The sequence below is a fragment of the Fringilla coelebs genome, assembly GCF_963513975.1.
Source record: "Fringilla coelebs genome assembly, chromosome: Z".
Taxonomy (NCBI): Eukaryota; Metazoa; Chordata; class Aves; order Passeriformes; family Fringillidae; genus Fringilla; species Fringilla coelebs.
The window spans coordinates 34,825,873-34,842,375 of record NC_140031.1 but is presented as its reverse complement, the minus strand read 5'-3'; the positions used below and the strand labels follow the sequence as shown (position 1 = coordinate 34,842,375).

Sequence of the window (16,503 nt, the reverse complement as noted above, 5' to 3'; positions counted from 1 at the left end):
AAAACAATGGCATAAACAAGTTGGAACCTTTGGGTGAATTTAAGGTGGGAGCTTTCTAGTTTGATCTGAAGAGAGTTACATGTTACTGGATAATATGTAAAAATATTATTTTAAAAATATGAATGCTTAGATCACTGAACAAGTATGACGTGATAGTGTTATTTCTGATTGAAATTTGAATGCTAGCATATTGATTAGTAATAAAACCTAAGTGATCTGAAGAAAATATCAATAGAAAAACCATCTTTATATAGTATATATTTGTAATTTGCAGCCTCTAATTTGCATGAAAGTCAGGTATACAGAAGTATTTGAGATGTAGAAGAAATTTTCATCTACTTTTGCACTAAGTCAAAACTTTTTTTTACATCAAATGCTGCTAAAAAAAATTAAATCTCTTGAATGGTTCTTGCCTTGTATGTCCTAAGAGATTTCTTATAATATATGTCTTGTGATGCATTTTACAAAAAATAAGGTGCTTCTGTGGTTGAACAAGTTTTGGTTACAATCCAGCTAATAATTACCCATAGATTTCTGCTTGCATACTAAAATATAGAAAACAAATTAGGTAGCAAAGCTTCAAGAAACGAAGTTGAATCTGTTAGTTTTCAATTAGTTGTTCCAGTATTAAGCAGCCTTTACCACCAAAACAGCACTGCTTTATGAACCATAATTTGATCCTAAAAATTAGGCTGAGGCTGGGTGGAAAGGGTATGGGGAAAGAGTGTTGTAAAATACATCCCCAGAAGAGAAAATAGGATTTTGTAAAGTTCTTAATAAAATCCTCATCTTCTTTTCTTTTAAATCTTTCTCTTTTACTCAGTCATTTCAGTTAATGGTGGACAGAACTAGGAGCTAGCTTTAGCATTACATTTTCTTTTTGTTTATTTTACATTAAATCACATTGGATAACTATGTAGAATACAGACCTTGCGCTCCACAGGTTGAAGCTCCAGATAAATCTGTTCTGACCTCGTCTTTGCTACTCTGTATGCTCAAATTAATTGTAACTCAGAACTTGTCTTCTTTTTGTCTGGATCTCACAATTTGACTTTGTCAAGAGTAGGTGTTCCTAGTTCTCAAAGTAGTCAAATTTTCAACCTGTTTTCAGTGAAGTGTAACCTGTGATGCTGACTTACCTGGACAAAGAAGCATTAGGATCTGGTGGTCAAGCAGTAAATGTTTCATAGTTGTTTTTCTTGCATAGTTAGGAGGGCGGGGGAGATTAATTTGCCTGTAAGAATAAACTGAACAGATTTTACTGATTTAGATGATTTTTTGTCCCAGTCTGTTAAGTAATTTTGTTACTAGTATTTCTGATGGGATTTCTTTCTGGAAGTCACAGGTACCTTCCTTTGCTTTTTGCTCTGTTGTTTTGCTGTGCATTGTTTGTGCCATAAAGGACTAAGTTTTCAGGGGTGTAACTGCTTTTTTTTTCCCTTGGTATAATGTTTGTAAAGTTATTGGGACGGAGACGTGTTTTGCATTTGCTACATTACTGCTCTTTGTTGAAATGAAAACACCATAATTTTTGGTGCTTGGCCAGCAAAAGATGGTTTTTTACTCAGTTTTATTAGCGATAGGGATCACATGTAGTTACTTCACCCAGTGTCAGAAGCACAATACATAGAAGAAGATGAATGACAAAGCCATCCAGACCTTTGTGTTCAGTTTAGAATTCTGTTACGAACTCAGAATACACAGACTTTAATTGAATTCACAGTTTTCTCAGCAATGGTACTAGTAGTTTGTTATTCATCCTTAAAGTGCTCCTCAGATGTTACCTGATTAAATATTAAGGAAACATGAACAGGCTTTGCAACAGATGTTGAATCTCTAGTGTTTGTGTTTCTGCTTTTTCAGAAGTATCAAAAGGTCACTTTTTTTTCCTTAATAATCAATAAATATGCAAAAGTATCTTCCATTATAGTGCTTTCTATAGGGCAGTCATTTTGTGTGAATGTGTTTTGGTTTCTCTAAGAGTCCATATGCAGCTTTGCATTTCTTGAGATAGCCACCTTTGGATTTAGGTGGCATTAAAGCTGTAAGTTGAAATCAGACCTGTGTCACCAGTGTCTGGCTGTCAGAGTGTATGCTGCTTGAATTTTACATACATAACCACCGGAAGGGCAAAATAAAAGTGAGTTGCCCGGATCACAGTTATTTTTGTAGCCTTTGGTGGAAAGTTTCTCCAAGTCATAATAATGGTTACTCATAAGATACTGTTGCAAAGTTTAATGCATGTGTTACAGTTAATTTCTGTTACATTTGTTGTACCCTTAGAGTATCTTTTGCTGCTTCTCTGCTGGAATTCTCTTGGAAATGAGAAATGTCTTCTCAATGCGGCTTTCTGGGAAAGTAATATTGTTCCCAAGAAATGAATACTTCTGTTGTAAAGCAAACTCTTTCTCTGCTTTTTTAAAGTGTAGTGCACTGGGAGAACAATCCAGGTTTCTTGAATGAAATGAAATTTCAGTTGAAATGGCTCGTTTTAACGCAGATTAATAATATGCTTGTCGGACTAAGTCTTTTATCCGTTCTGTCATGAATATTCATTCTAACTGCTCACAGAACTTACAATTATAGGAAATCAATTACCACCTGAAGAGGCAGGTGAGTCAGTTGAAAACAAGTTCTATGATTGTCTCCTACTGACTGTGGCAGACAAGGGGTGTTCTGAAGGTCTGTTGAGGTTCATGCCTCTGGCCATGGCATCCACATACTGCATAAAGACAGTTTCCAGGTAGTAGGGGTTGTATGCCAGTTGTAAAAGCTTAGAGAACATGTCAGAGCTGCAGTTGACACTGCCGTCACCAGTGTTGTTTCTTCAAAAAAGTGACCTGCATGTTCATGCTGCTGTGGGAAGCTTGGCTGTCCTTAGGTAGCCTCCATTGTCCAAATGAGTTTGGGATAGTACCAATAGGAAGTTCTGTCTCTTGTAACAACTTCTCCCTTTGTGGTTTTATGCCTCAGAGGAACTTATAGTGGCAGTTCCAGTAACAGAAATTTGAGAATTGTAGAAGTGTTTGGGTGCATGGTTTATCATCTTCCTGTAAAAAAATAGTCTTATCATGGAGATAGATTTTAATTTTAAAGCTATTTCTTAGTATTAGTGAAAAATGACACTGTTTCATTATTTGGACAATTTTATTTCTGTGTTTTGAAGAGTGATGTTTTTAATACTTCTGTAAAGCAAATCAAGGACCTCTGTCTTAGCTGAACCATGAAACAAGTGCTAGGTAAACCATTTTACCCAAGTTAGTGAGATTACAGCGTATGTCTTTGAAGATAAGAACTTCTGTTGTCTGTCTATAATGATTATGTATATATATTATGTATTTGGGAACTTTTTTCTCTTGGTATAAATATAAACGTATTTTAAATGGCAGATTGGTCCATGAATTCATTTTTAATGCAAAAGACAAAACAAAAAGCAAACCCCAAGTAAACATGTTAACATTTAATCTTCCAGTAATGGAATTGGAAACAAAATTTTCAGCAACTTACAATAGCAATGCGGTTCAAAAGTATTTTTCTGATGCCTGTTGTGAGAAGTTAGGGTATGTAAAATAAATGATGTATAGAGCTGTAGGAATGCGACTTTTGCAGACTACCTTATGTCTAAGGAACATTAAACATAGGGTTCTCGTTTAGCAAATAAATAACCATTCATTTCAATGGCTGCATAGTCTGGACTTCTGTGCATATTTTTGTAAAGATGAGAAGAGGCCATTAGGGATTTAATATAAAATAAATCGCCACGGGGTCTTCTTGTAGTCCTAGTCTTTCTGCCACATGGTGTGTCACTAATGTGCATAAATGGGCTTAAATGAATTTGTTATCTGTATTACATTTGCAGTATGTATATATTTATATATTATTTTTTAATTGTGTTTAAAAATAAAACATTAAATACATCATTTCTGAGAGTTGAAAACATACCATTTGTAAATAAATCAACCTTAATTAAGGTCTTAAAATGTCAGTGTGTGATATCTGCCTTAGGAAAATTTATAACATATATAGTACATAAAGCTTAAACATACTTTCACTTGCTTTTTCAGAAGTATTAAGAGGCTAAAGTCATAACCTCATATAACTGAGTAATTCAGCCACACGTGCATTAACATAAAATACCATACTCATGCTTAAACATCAGACTGCCGTCTTCTGGGTGACATTAGCTGTCCAGTTGATGCCTCAGGTCATCCAGAGTACCCCAGCTGTAATGAGTAATAACCTCTACACCCTCTATCCAAGGTGTGTAGAAGTTAGGCAAGCTGAGTTCCCTGTAGTGACTTTTCTCTAAAGAAATGAAAGAAGTCTGGTGGGGTGAACCCTTTAAGTGGTGGTTTTGAGTGGTTGGTGTTGCAGCCAATTGGGAAATAAGCCAGGCCAATCAGAGCAGTGACAACTGTTCCTTAGCTGCCTCCCGAGATAAGAATGAGACCTGGCACTTCATGCGCATTTATAAAAATGTGCAGAGCCAGGAGACTAAACACTAGGAAATCGACACCCAGTCCAAAAGTTAGGGTATCACAGGAGTAACTGAAACATGATAGGACAACTCCCATGGCTGGGGGAATATGATGGATGGCTGTAGGCTGTTTTCTAGAGTCGGGGAAGAAGAGGAGGGGGACTGGCAATTTAAATTAAGAACCTCAAATGTACAGAAGTCAGCTACAGTGACCATAGAAGCCCTGTCAAATGCCTCTGGGTCAAGGTTAAAAGGGTCATCTCCAGGCAATATTGTGGAGTTTGGGGTCTGGTTGTGCACACTGAAGGTTAGCACTAAGGCAGAGGTTTTAGGTTTTAGAAGAGCAAGCTTCAGCTTGCTCAGAGCTCAATTGGAAGGGAAGCTTCCATGGAGGATAAAGGAGCTAGTGACTGCTGTGAGTTTTTGAAGGTAGCTCATGAAAGCACAAAACCAGTTCATCCCCTTCAAAGGGAAGGGAAGTAGGAGGAACATAAGACCCTGTTGGTTTAACTGTGAGCTTCTGAGTCTGTTCAGGACCAAAAGAGAAGCACACCAGAAATGGAAAGGCAGTTATAAATCAATGTATTGAGAACCACAAGAACGTTGCTAGGGCATGAGATTCTGTTAGAAAAGCAAAGGTTCAGCTTGAATTGAAATTGGCAAGAGATGTCAAAAACTGTAAGAAAGGGGTTTTTGAGTATATAAACAGCAAGCAGAAACAGGAGGACACTGCTGGCCCAGTGTTAAATGGGAGAGGTGAATTAGTCACCAACAGCACCAAGAAGGCAGACATTCTCAGCACTTCCTTGACCTCTGTTGTCACCAGCACAGCTGGACCCCAGATGCTGGAAGCAAAAATCTGTGTTGATGCAAACAAGACCCACTGTCAGTGAAGAAAAAATTGCTGTGTAGGCTATTACAGGAACTTGGCTCCTGCAAATTGACACGACCTTATATTATCTACCCAAGAGTATTGGAGAGCTGGCTGGGGTCATTGTGAGGCTGTTCTCCATAATCCTAGTGAAATTGTGGAGATCAGGAGATCCCAGAAGACTGGAAGAAGGTAATGTCACCCCCATCTCCAAGAGGTGCTTAAAAGAGAACCCAAGAAATTATAGGCCGTAGAAAAGTTATGACACAAACCCTTCTGGGGGAATTCATTGCACGCCAGATGAACCAGGTGATTGGGAGATGCCAGCACAGGTTCAGTGAGGCCAAATTGTGCCTGACAGACCTGATTGCCTTCCAGGGCAAAGTAACCTGCTTGGTTGATGGGGGCAAGCCATGGACATCTGTCTGTGTTTCTCCAAGGCTTTCTCTAAGGTCTCCCACAGCTTCCTGGTGAAGTTGTGTAACAACTCTGCTGGACAGCTTCCTGTCCAGCTGTTGTGGAATAGCCCGGACAAGTTGCCCGTGCAGTGGGTGGGGAACTGACCCACAGGCAGCACCCAGAGTGGAGGTAAATGGCTCCTTTTCCAGCTGGGAACTGGCACAAGTGGAGTCACCCAGGGATTGGTGTTGGGCTCAGAGCTGTTTCGTGTCTTCATATGTGGCCATCCAGAGCACTTAAAATCACTCAGGGGCCAAGTAAGCACTTGGAAAGGGAGAGCCATGCTGGAGGAAAACCTGTTTAGGCTGGAAAAGTGGGCACAGAAAAACCTTTTAAAGCTTAGCAAGGGCAGGTGGAAGGTCTTACACCTGGGAAAACAAATCCAGGAGGGCAGCACAGGCTGGGAGCACAAGGCTGAGGAGCAGCTCTGTGGAAAGGGACCAGGGAGTCCCAGCGAGCAAAAAGCTCAAAATGAGTGAGGAGTGTGCTGCTGGAGGAAAGGAGCCCAGTGAGGTCTTGGGCTGCATCAACGGGAGCATCAGCAGCAGAGATGATCCCACTCTTGTGTTTGTCAGGCCACACCTGGAATACTGTTGTCCGTTTTGGTTTGAGCTATGCAAAAATGATATGGACAGGCTGGGGAGACTGGAGAGAAGGGCCACAGAGGTGATCAAAGGGCTGAGAAGCCTGACACGTTCAGAAAGAATGCTTAGGTGAGACCTTAAAACCTGGTTCTAGTATTTAAAGAGTAGCTTCAAAAAAGACAGAGACTGTTTTTACAAGGAGTCACATGGAGAAAATGAAGGATAATGTATATAAATTACTTCTGAGGGGATTCTGATTAGACACAAGAGGAAAAACTTTCACAATTGTAACAATCAGTCATTGGAATAATCTCCAGAGAAGTGGTGTACTCCTCAACATTAGGCGCGTTAAGGTTCATCTCAGCAGGGTGTTGGACCACCTTGTCAAGAGTGCTTTTGTCAAAAAAGTTTAGACTATGTCATCCCTGAGATTTCTTCTACCTGTTATTCTATGATTCAAAAGAGTGCTTCCTAATTAAGTATGTGAAATCAAATGGCATCAAAAATGATGTTTATTACAGTGATTAGTAGGATTGCTTATAGTTTTCATATTCCTTTCAGAAGATGATGTGGGGGTGATATGAGCTAAAGTTCCCCCAGTCACTGAGATGCTTCTGCATGAAGTCATGTAGGATGTTATTATGGTTTCTTGAGATTTGAGAAAAATGTGAGCTTGTAAAACTGGCTAAGACCATTATATTTATGAATCTTCTCAAATCATCCTGTACTGATTTATACAACTGTCATTTTTGCAAGGTGTATTTGATTATTTTATTCTATAGTACTGTCATAACAGATAGTAAGCCAGAAGCATCAGAATTTTTTGTACTTGCAGTATCGCTTAAAAAATGTGCAACGTAAACAGTGGAATCACTGCAAGGTGCGCAGTGGTATGTTTTTAGGATTTCATTTTCATTTCACTGTGTTAATAAATTTGATAGGTGTCATTGGTTATAATTAGTGTGACATCTGCTCTAATTTGGTCTAAGCTATCATTTATGATTTTGCCTTTAATGGTTTAGTTCAGTCTTGGTTCAAAAGTTAATAAACGAAGTAAAATACCTATGAAAATTATCAAAGGAATGAGTATAAACAATCTACTAACATTACAGTAAAAATGTGCTTGTGTGCACAAGTACATTGTTCAAAAAGATAAACTGTTTTCTTTTGTATAATTTATGAAATGTGTTTAAATAAATTAAGATATTTTCTGTATGAAATACAGTGTAAAATATGCATTATCTTTCAGCTAAGTAAAATGCTATAATCTACCATATCATTATTGGCCTGTATTTCTGACTTATACAAAGCTGACTAATTTATCATTTGTATACTCTTCTAGTTCTTGTCAGTAGCACTCAGCTTAGCTGCTTATGGGGCATAGACATTGACAGCGGGAGGTGCTGTTTTGAGAAACGTTCAGCATAAAGAGTTGTTTCTATGAAATTTAATGCACTTTTAAAAAAAATTCAGTGTAAAACCTAGCGTGAACATTTAACATTTTGAAATCTGGCTGTAATGCATAGGAATATAAGAACTGATAATGGTTAGGGATGACAATAGGAATATTACAGAAATTATATTTTCTGCTATTTAGTTTTTGTTTTTTCTTTGCTATTGTGTGGGAACAAATCAGTTAAAATGTTGAACTGTTGATCCAACATTATGGTGTAACTCTAGCTGTAAGTAAAAAGACATTTTGAGTTTGCTAGTGTTTGTGTTCCAGTACTACAGAAGCCAGCAATTCTGTGGACAAGATGCAGAGAGAGATACAGTGTATTTCTAAACAAATGTTCTTTTTGGCAACTGCTTTTCTGTTTTAAACTTGAAAATCTTAAAATCCCTCTACTTTTAAAATAATGTAATGTTTATTTAGAATAGTGATATTTTGATGCAGAAATTCCATGAAGTTTGTTTGATGTGTAGTGCAATACTACTTCTGTTCCATTTGGCAAAGCCTGTCCTAAAACATCTTCTGGACTCTAATGTAAAGGAATGCTTAATACTTGTAAACATTATAGTTGCCTATGTTTTTATCTTGCACACTGGATTTTATACCTTCTACTACATATTAGAAGCCCAGACCTGAAACTATTGGATATTTTAGGATGTAGGAACATTTTTGAATTTTGAATTAGGCAGATCAAGTGCTCTGAAAGATTTTTATGATGTGCGTGTGTTCTCTGTTTAGATGATGATGGAAAGATCCTTTTTTTGACTCTGTAACTGGGTACACCCGCAGGACTTGAAGTCAAGTGTTTTGTTTAACTGTGAACTTGAGGGTTTATTAAATTCTATGTACATTTTTATATTTTTTAATTTATAATACAGAGATATTTTAAAATTACAAAATAATTCAAGTTAAAAGCCTTCAGTCCTTTTTTGAATGTTCAAATTTTCAAATAAGCTAAGAATACTAATTCTACCAAAGACTGTAATTTTCCTTCTTTCTTGGAGACAAATAACATTTTCTCAGAAGGATCACCACTTCTGTATTCAGAATTATTCACAGCTTCTATGTGTCTCCACCCAAAAGTAGTTTCCATCATAAAGCTGCTGCAAGAATGGTATTCCCCAAAAAATGTTATTTCTTCTGCAACTGCACAGTGGCATTGTCTGGGTACATTAAATACTTTGTGTATTTAAATGAATACATATTAAGTCTAAGCTGCAGGCTCTTTGAGACAGAAAAACCAACATTCAGAACTCCTGTGTATGTTGTGAGTACTGCAACGTCTTACTTTTTTACATTTTTTTTTTCCATATAGTCTTGATAAAATGTAAAATGAAAATTCCTTCAGAGTAATCTTGCATTGGTTTCATGATAAAGACATTTATTATTTTCTCCATAAGAAATTCTGTGCATGAACGTGCCACTTTTTGTGCTGAAATTGCTGCATTTCTGAAATGAAACAATATCTTTAAGCAAAGTTGCTTAGTACAGATTGAATTTATTAATTACAAAAAGAAAGAAAAAGTGTAGGGAGGTCTACATTTCTTGTTTTCCTGGCTGTTTGTTTTTTTTTTTTTAATTTATTTTTCAATAGAATAAATCTCAATATTTTGAGTTTTGTAACTTTCTATTTATTTGTGATTTGTGGTTAATTAAAAAAATCATCTTTTGACTGAAAATTCAGGGATGGAGAGATTTTCATTTCTCATGGTAACATAATTTTTTGGGTTTTGTACAAAGCTAGATAGCTTTTGTTACTGTTTAGACTAAAAAAAAAAAAGGCGAGACACAAGCAGAACAGGGTACTTTATTCAGCTGTGATCATGTAGATCTCAGTGTGTCTGAATTTCTTATGCCTATTGGGTGTCTGCCTTCTAAAATTCTTGCTTCTAAACACAATATAAATACAGCCCTTAGGCTGATGAGGAAAAACCTATTGAGGCCGCCAAGTTTATGCCAGAGCACAACAGTAGCAGCTGTTTATTTTATCTTCCCCAAATATGAAAAAAATCACAGTTTTTGCATTAAAACTATGGGTAATTTTACAACCTTTTTGCACTTCAGGAGGATGAGTTCTCAGTTCTGTGAGAAAGAATTAATTTGTCTGAATAGGGGCTGCTTTGTTCTGTGGCTCAGGTCAAACAGGATTATAGAGTTGGTAGTAAAATGAAGCAGAGAACCTGATAAATAATCGATTTTCATTTCTGGATGATTTTTCTTTCCTCCTTTGCATGAACAACTAAAATCCTTGGAAAAAAACCTCTTCTTCCCTAGATGCTACCTTTATGAACAAAATGGATCAGCTGGTATCTGTTATCAGTTCTGGCACTTTCTACCGGAGGATAAATATCACTGGTAGATATATTGTAACTTGGCTGCATATTATCCTTCCTGTCTTGCTGCTGTTGTTGCCTTAGTCACATTCTCGGAGAAATTTTATGATACTTGATTCTCTCTCCATCCTTTATGGGGGTCAAGGGGGAGAAGGGAAGGGAAGACCTAGATTTACAGAAAAAGAAAGATAAGAGTGAGCAAGGTCCACAAGGAATGATTGAACAATGAATCATCTACATTCCATTCTTCATTATTTTCCCCACTGCAAGATTGCCAGAGAGATCTGGTTAGCAATCTGTGCCTGAATTCCACATGCAGAACTTGATTGTTTTTTAGGTTTCATGGATGACAGCCCTCTGTGCCTGCTTTTTTCCTCGTCAGTGTTTGTCACAGTCTAGTAAGGTGAAAAGTTGAAATAGATTAATTTTGTACCTTAAATGGGAAGTGTTAGGTCAGCTCTACAGTTGGTAGAACACCACGGACTTAGACTAGTTCTAGATTGTTTCATTGGAAGAAGGATCTGAGGATGAGTTTGAATAAATGGCAACTGTACAACCAAGAACCTCTGTAACTGTATTTTAACACCAAAAATCTTAACTGAACACTGATTTAAGTGTAATTTTTTTTCCTGCTTAATCTCATATTGAATAATATTCTTCTGAAAATATATTGGTTTTGGTCTAAAAGGTATGTTACCTTATCCTTTCTAATATAAACAGTGTAATCTGAGTTGCTTCTGAACATTTGGTATTAAAGAAGACTTTCTAAATAAACAGGCTAGATATAATTCAGATATAAAAAAGTGATTTTCCTTTCACATCTCTCAGTTGAGTATTTGCCATATGGGTTGCTCAGCATTACACTCTCAGCAGGTCTAATTTATGGTAAACACACAGTGAGTGAACAGAAAAAAAGGCAATGAAAATATTCATATTCTCCCGTCATTCCATTTTTTTTAAAACTGAAATCAGCGTGTTCAGGTTCAGTCCGTATAGTTGTGGCACTTAGTTGAGTATGTGTGTATTTCCCACTTTTCTGGGAGTTTGTGAATACTGAAATGCTGCACTTTTCTTGCCATGAGACTGATTTGCTGGAGCTTGCATGGCAGTGTGTAAATTATACCTTCCTCGCTGTGGTCTGGCATGCTGCCAGCTGCCCCAGGGCTGTGCTTTCTCCATGAAGGGCAGTTGGTGGAAAACATCACTTTTGTTGCTTTGGTGTGGGGTGCTTTAGCTTTTCCCTGGGCCTCTGCAAGAGGATCACCAACTAAATTAATGTGTTCCTGTTCTGGGCCACTGGTAGGATCAGACACAGAAGGAGGTATAAAATAAATAAAAAATAAATAATGGTATGGTTTTTTCTCAACCACAGCCATGGAAATCCATAGCTTCAATATTTTGAAAACCTCCAATCTCCAATGAGCTCCTGGGGCTTTCTCTTAGTATTGTGTACATGCTTTCTTTCTCTCTGTGGGTTCTCTTCTTCTCTAGGGACTTCACTGCAATTACTGTCCTTCAAGGACTCTTTAGAGCTTGGTCCACCTTGTATGTATCAGCAACCCAAGTGACCACTCTTCAATCAGTGCTTCCAGCCCAAAGAAAGAGTTTTTCCCCACAGGTGGGTCTGCATTGCTTTATTAAAAAATACCCCCAAAATATCTGTTTTACATTTTGGAGCAGGCATATCTGAGCAAAAGAAACTCAGTAGCATAAATGGATGCATTTTTCTGAATAATAGAAATGGCTGCCATTATGCACTTCATATTGTAATTGCAAACATTAAAGCTACAAAAGGAAATGCCTTTAAAAGCAGTGTTTTGCATCATGCCCTCTGTCTTATTGTTATACATTAGACCTTGGTAATGCATATGCTTTCTTTTCTGAAAGCCTGGAAAGCATCTGCCTGGATGCTGCCTGTTTCAGCAAGAGACCTGCACATTCCTATTCCAGATAGAGATTCAATTGAGAAGGACTTGGGGGTGCTGGTGGGTGAGAGGCTGGACATGACCCAGCCGTGGGCACTGCCAGCCCAGAGAGCCAAACGTGTCCTGGGCTGCATCCAGAGCAGGGTGGGCAGCAGGGCCAGGGAGGGGATTCTGCCCCTCTGCTCTGCTCTGGTCAGAGCCCACCTGCAGGGCTGCATCAGCTCTGGGGTCCCAGCACAGGAAGGACATGGACCTGATGGAGAGAGTCCAGAGGAGGGTTACCAAATTGTTTAGAGGGATGGTGCATGTCTCCTGTGAGGAAAGGCTGAGAGAATTGGGATTGGTCATCCTAGAGAAGAGAAAGCCTTGGGGTGACCCAGTTACAGCCTTCCAGAACCTAAGAGAGCTTACAAAAAAGATGGAGTGAGACTGTTTACAAGAGCATGTAGTGAGAGGACAAGGGGCAATGGCTTCAAGCTAGAAGAGAGTAGATTTAGGTTAGATACTATGAATAAATTCTTTCCTTTGAAGGTGACAAGGCACTGGAACAGGTTGTCCAGGGAAGTCATGGGTGTCACATCTCTGGAAGTGTTCAAGGCCTGTTTGGATGGGGCTCTGAGAAACCTGGTCTAGTAAAATGTGTTCCTGCTCATGGCAGGTAGCTTGGAACTGGATGGTCTTTAAGGTCCATTCCAACCCAGGCCATTCTTGATTCTATGATAATTCAGATTATGTTCATGATTCTGATCTAGAAGAGGGTGTGTTGAACAATCATGGTACCATTTCCTATAGGCAACATTTTTTCCATGTCTTCAAGATAAAATAGTTAGTTTACACCATCTGGAGGTATTTAGGTCAAATAGATACAAAACTATTTTGTTGGATGCTGCTAAACGTTTATCTGAGCACAGTCACCACAGATTGCTGGTGTGATCCAGGTTGCTTATTTGGCTTGTATATTAGTGTGTGCAGTTATGTTTGATTTCCTCTTATTCCATCTTATGGATAGGAGATAATTGGAATGATAAGTTTTGTTTTTCTGTTTGTTTTTGGGTATTTGATACTTCTCTGGTGTGTTGACTCTTGTTGGTCTTCTCCTCAAACTAATCTATAAATACTGATACCTAAATAAATAGAAAGCATTAGTTGTTTTATCATCTGTTATGAATTCTTCCTTCATGTATATCATGTGTATCATTAGCTTAATTGTTCATAGTGTTTCAGTCAGTTACACTTACACAGATCCTCTGAGGTAATGGAGTTCTGTTTTGTAGTATAAACAATATTTACTCAGAAGCCAAGCCTCAGCCTCTCTTACTGTGGGCTTGGGGTACTCCCAGCGTAACTGTTAAAGTAAGGTTTTCAAGATGCCCAGGTGAACAGAACCCTGGAGGTAGTAATTTCACTACTTATGCATTTAAATTTCTACAAGTATCAGGTGAAGTCTGGAGCTACTGGTATTCAGACTGTTCAGGAACTGGATTTTATGCCTTAAACTATTTTACAACAATGTTAATTTAGTTCCATGTGTAAACTGGAAGTAGTTGGGAGGTTAAAGTAAATTAAGTGATAAGTGATCCTTCATGTACTGTATACTCAGTCATGATGAGCTCACATTCTGAACACATTTAAAGTTACCTAGAATTTGGCTGTATTTTTTTAATCCGCATTAAAGACTAAGAAAACAAGCATGCTCTCAAGTGGCCCTCTTCACTGTCAGTGATTACCCGTGCTTGATGTCACTGTCTTTCACAAAATGTGGTAATAATGTAACCTGATAACATAAGAACCAAGTTTGACTCCACAGAAGCAGCTGGAAAGGAATAACCACATGCTTAAATCTCCTAGGAACACACTGTTTGGCATATATTGCTGAAAGTTTCTCATATTTAGGAGTGACTCACTTATGTTGTGTCTCAGCTGGTGTGCATGAGGGAATATTCATTTCTCAGTGGTAACATGGAATTTGATTTTATAAAATGTTTTTATATACATTTAATGTATTGAAACACTTTGAAGAAAACATACATTTCTGGTCTTAATCTACTTCAAAGGGGGTTGGGGTTTATAGTTCTGATGCCAAGCTTTTCTCATGTTTTATGTATAGGTAAATCAAAAGCTTATGTCTTGTCCAAGCTAGCAGGGAGCAGAAGCAGTCCATTTCTGTGACATCCACGAACATGATCAGTTTATTAATAAAGGGATGTTTATTGGGTGGATACTGCAGGTGATTTGAAAAGGGATTATCTACAGTTTGGGAAGAAGGTTATGTTAACAGCAGTGTATGCTAAAACTTTTTTTTTAATAGATGCAAGTTGCAAGGGAATGGTATATGACCCTCATGATATACTGAGTGCTCATGCCTGCAACTCTGTTGTACTTCAAAATTTTCAAGTAGAGTTATTATTTTGTCATATTCTTGGCATAGAATCAAGCAAGGTTCCTGCAGAAGAAGTCGGAGATAAAAGTAACTGACAGAAAGGAGCCTTTATGGATTTGGTGTTTGGTCAGAAAGGACATTCCAAGAGTCAAAGAAAAAAATATGGAATTATGGCAGTAGAGGGGAGTGAGCTGCTATGGTACAGAACATAAAGACATAAAATAGTGTAAGTGTGATATAAACCAGCTTGAAGCTTCCACCAACTTGTGGGCTTCAAGATTATGGCACAGTATTTTTCTTAGAGATGGAGCTGCTGATTTTATATGGCTGCATGCCATATAAAAATGTGCCACATATATTTATGTCTGTATGTATATATATGCATATGCACTATATATATCTGAAACATATGACCTGTCTATCTGCCATGTAATGTGAAGGTTTTGCTACATGAAAGATGAATTAGGCTCACTCTCTTTCATCTTCATTACCCATCTTCATTATTCTAATGCAGTTTGCTCAATTCTGTCTGTGAGAATACATCTGGATTTCTGACTCAAATACTGAGGAATAAATTTTTAACTTTCTGTATTTCTGAATTATTCTAAGAAGGTGCCTTATCAAAGTTTATTGTTCCAAAGAAAGAGAGAAAGGTCAGAGAAGTCTCTGCTGATGTAACTGTTACCAACCAGAAGCACATTTCTCTCTTAAGTTTGACCATTTACAAGCTGTAAAACTGATTCAGTTACACTCAGCAGTAAAATCTTTTTCCAGAACAGCTTATTGTGTGTTCGATTTAGCTTAAACTTTGCAATTGACAGTGTAGGTTTTGGGGATGAAAAAAGTATTTGTGGTGAAAGTCTACAGAAAGAAAGGAATTTGCAGGTGCAGAGTGAGTTAACATATTCTGGAGGTGAGATATAGCCCAATTTTCTGTTGAGGGAAAGTATAAATGTAAGAAATGAGTGGCAATGCTTTTATAATACAGACATAGCCTAAGGCAGCATCTTGAATGGTACCTATAGTAAAATACTTTAATTTTTGGGACCGTGCAGAATGAAGATCAAGATGTGGAAATAACGGTATAATTCCACAGATTAAAAAAAAAGTACAGGCAGATAGAGAAAATATTTCATACTAGGACTTAGTTAATAGCATTTTGTAATTATAGACAGTAAAGATGAAACTCCTCACAGAACTGTGCGTGGTTTAGTTGCAGTGGGCAAATGGTGATTTTAACAGAAAATAACTTATTTTGGGTCAGAAGATGTAAGCAGTTTTTCAGAAGAAAAAAATGCCTTAGCTTCCCACTGTCTATATACTACTGGTTTTCTTGGTAGTTTTAAAGATATCCCACTGGTAAAGCTTTAAAAAAGAGAATCTCTTGACCTCATGAAAAAGTTAGTTGTTTGGAATGTTGAATGCAATTATATTGACATATGGTGATAATGTGATAAAGCGTAAGGGTTAAAGGTTGAGGGAACCGTGGCTTGGCAATTAGCAATGTAAATGAAACATTCATTATCCAGCATGCTGAGAAGTTGATGAACTGTACAATAAATCTGAGCCCAAGTCACTACTGAGATAACTCATTTCAGACATAACGGTATTTATTAGGATTCTAGACATTGTTTTGCATTCTCTGGTGAAATATCATGTTCTAGAAAGCATTTTCTCCATTAATTTATGTGAAGTAAATCAATACCAACAGCTCTTTAAATAATATAGAATTAAAAATGTAGGAGCATGAAACACATGGAAACTCCTTCTATCTGAGATGATGTTTGGTTAGATAGATTGGTATCTCTTCAGTTCATTGGTATTGGTATTGCTCCAATCTAAATTGTCTCCAGTGACTTACATTATCTCATTTGAAGCCATTTTTTCTCATCTTCTGAGATACAGTTGAAATCAGAATCTGACCTAGTAAGTGGAGGCAGTTATGACATAGTGTGAATTCCATTGATACATTAAAGAGAGCAGTTTTGGTGGGAACACAGGACAAAGGCATGTTTGAAAGA

The 16,503-nt window shown here is 37.5% G+C and overlaps 1 protein-coding gene across 2 annotated transcripts in view; it reads left to right on the top strand.

Annotated features, from left to right (window-relative positions):
- The window catches only part of PRUNE2 (prune homolog 2 with BCH domain), a gene marked incomplete at both ends in the record, with an annotated part of 127,637 nt that overhangs the window by 37,901 nt on the left and 73,233 nt on the right, over nucleotides 1-16,503 (top strand). The gene's annotated exons all lie outside the window — the stretch shown is intronic.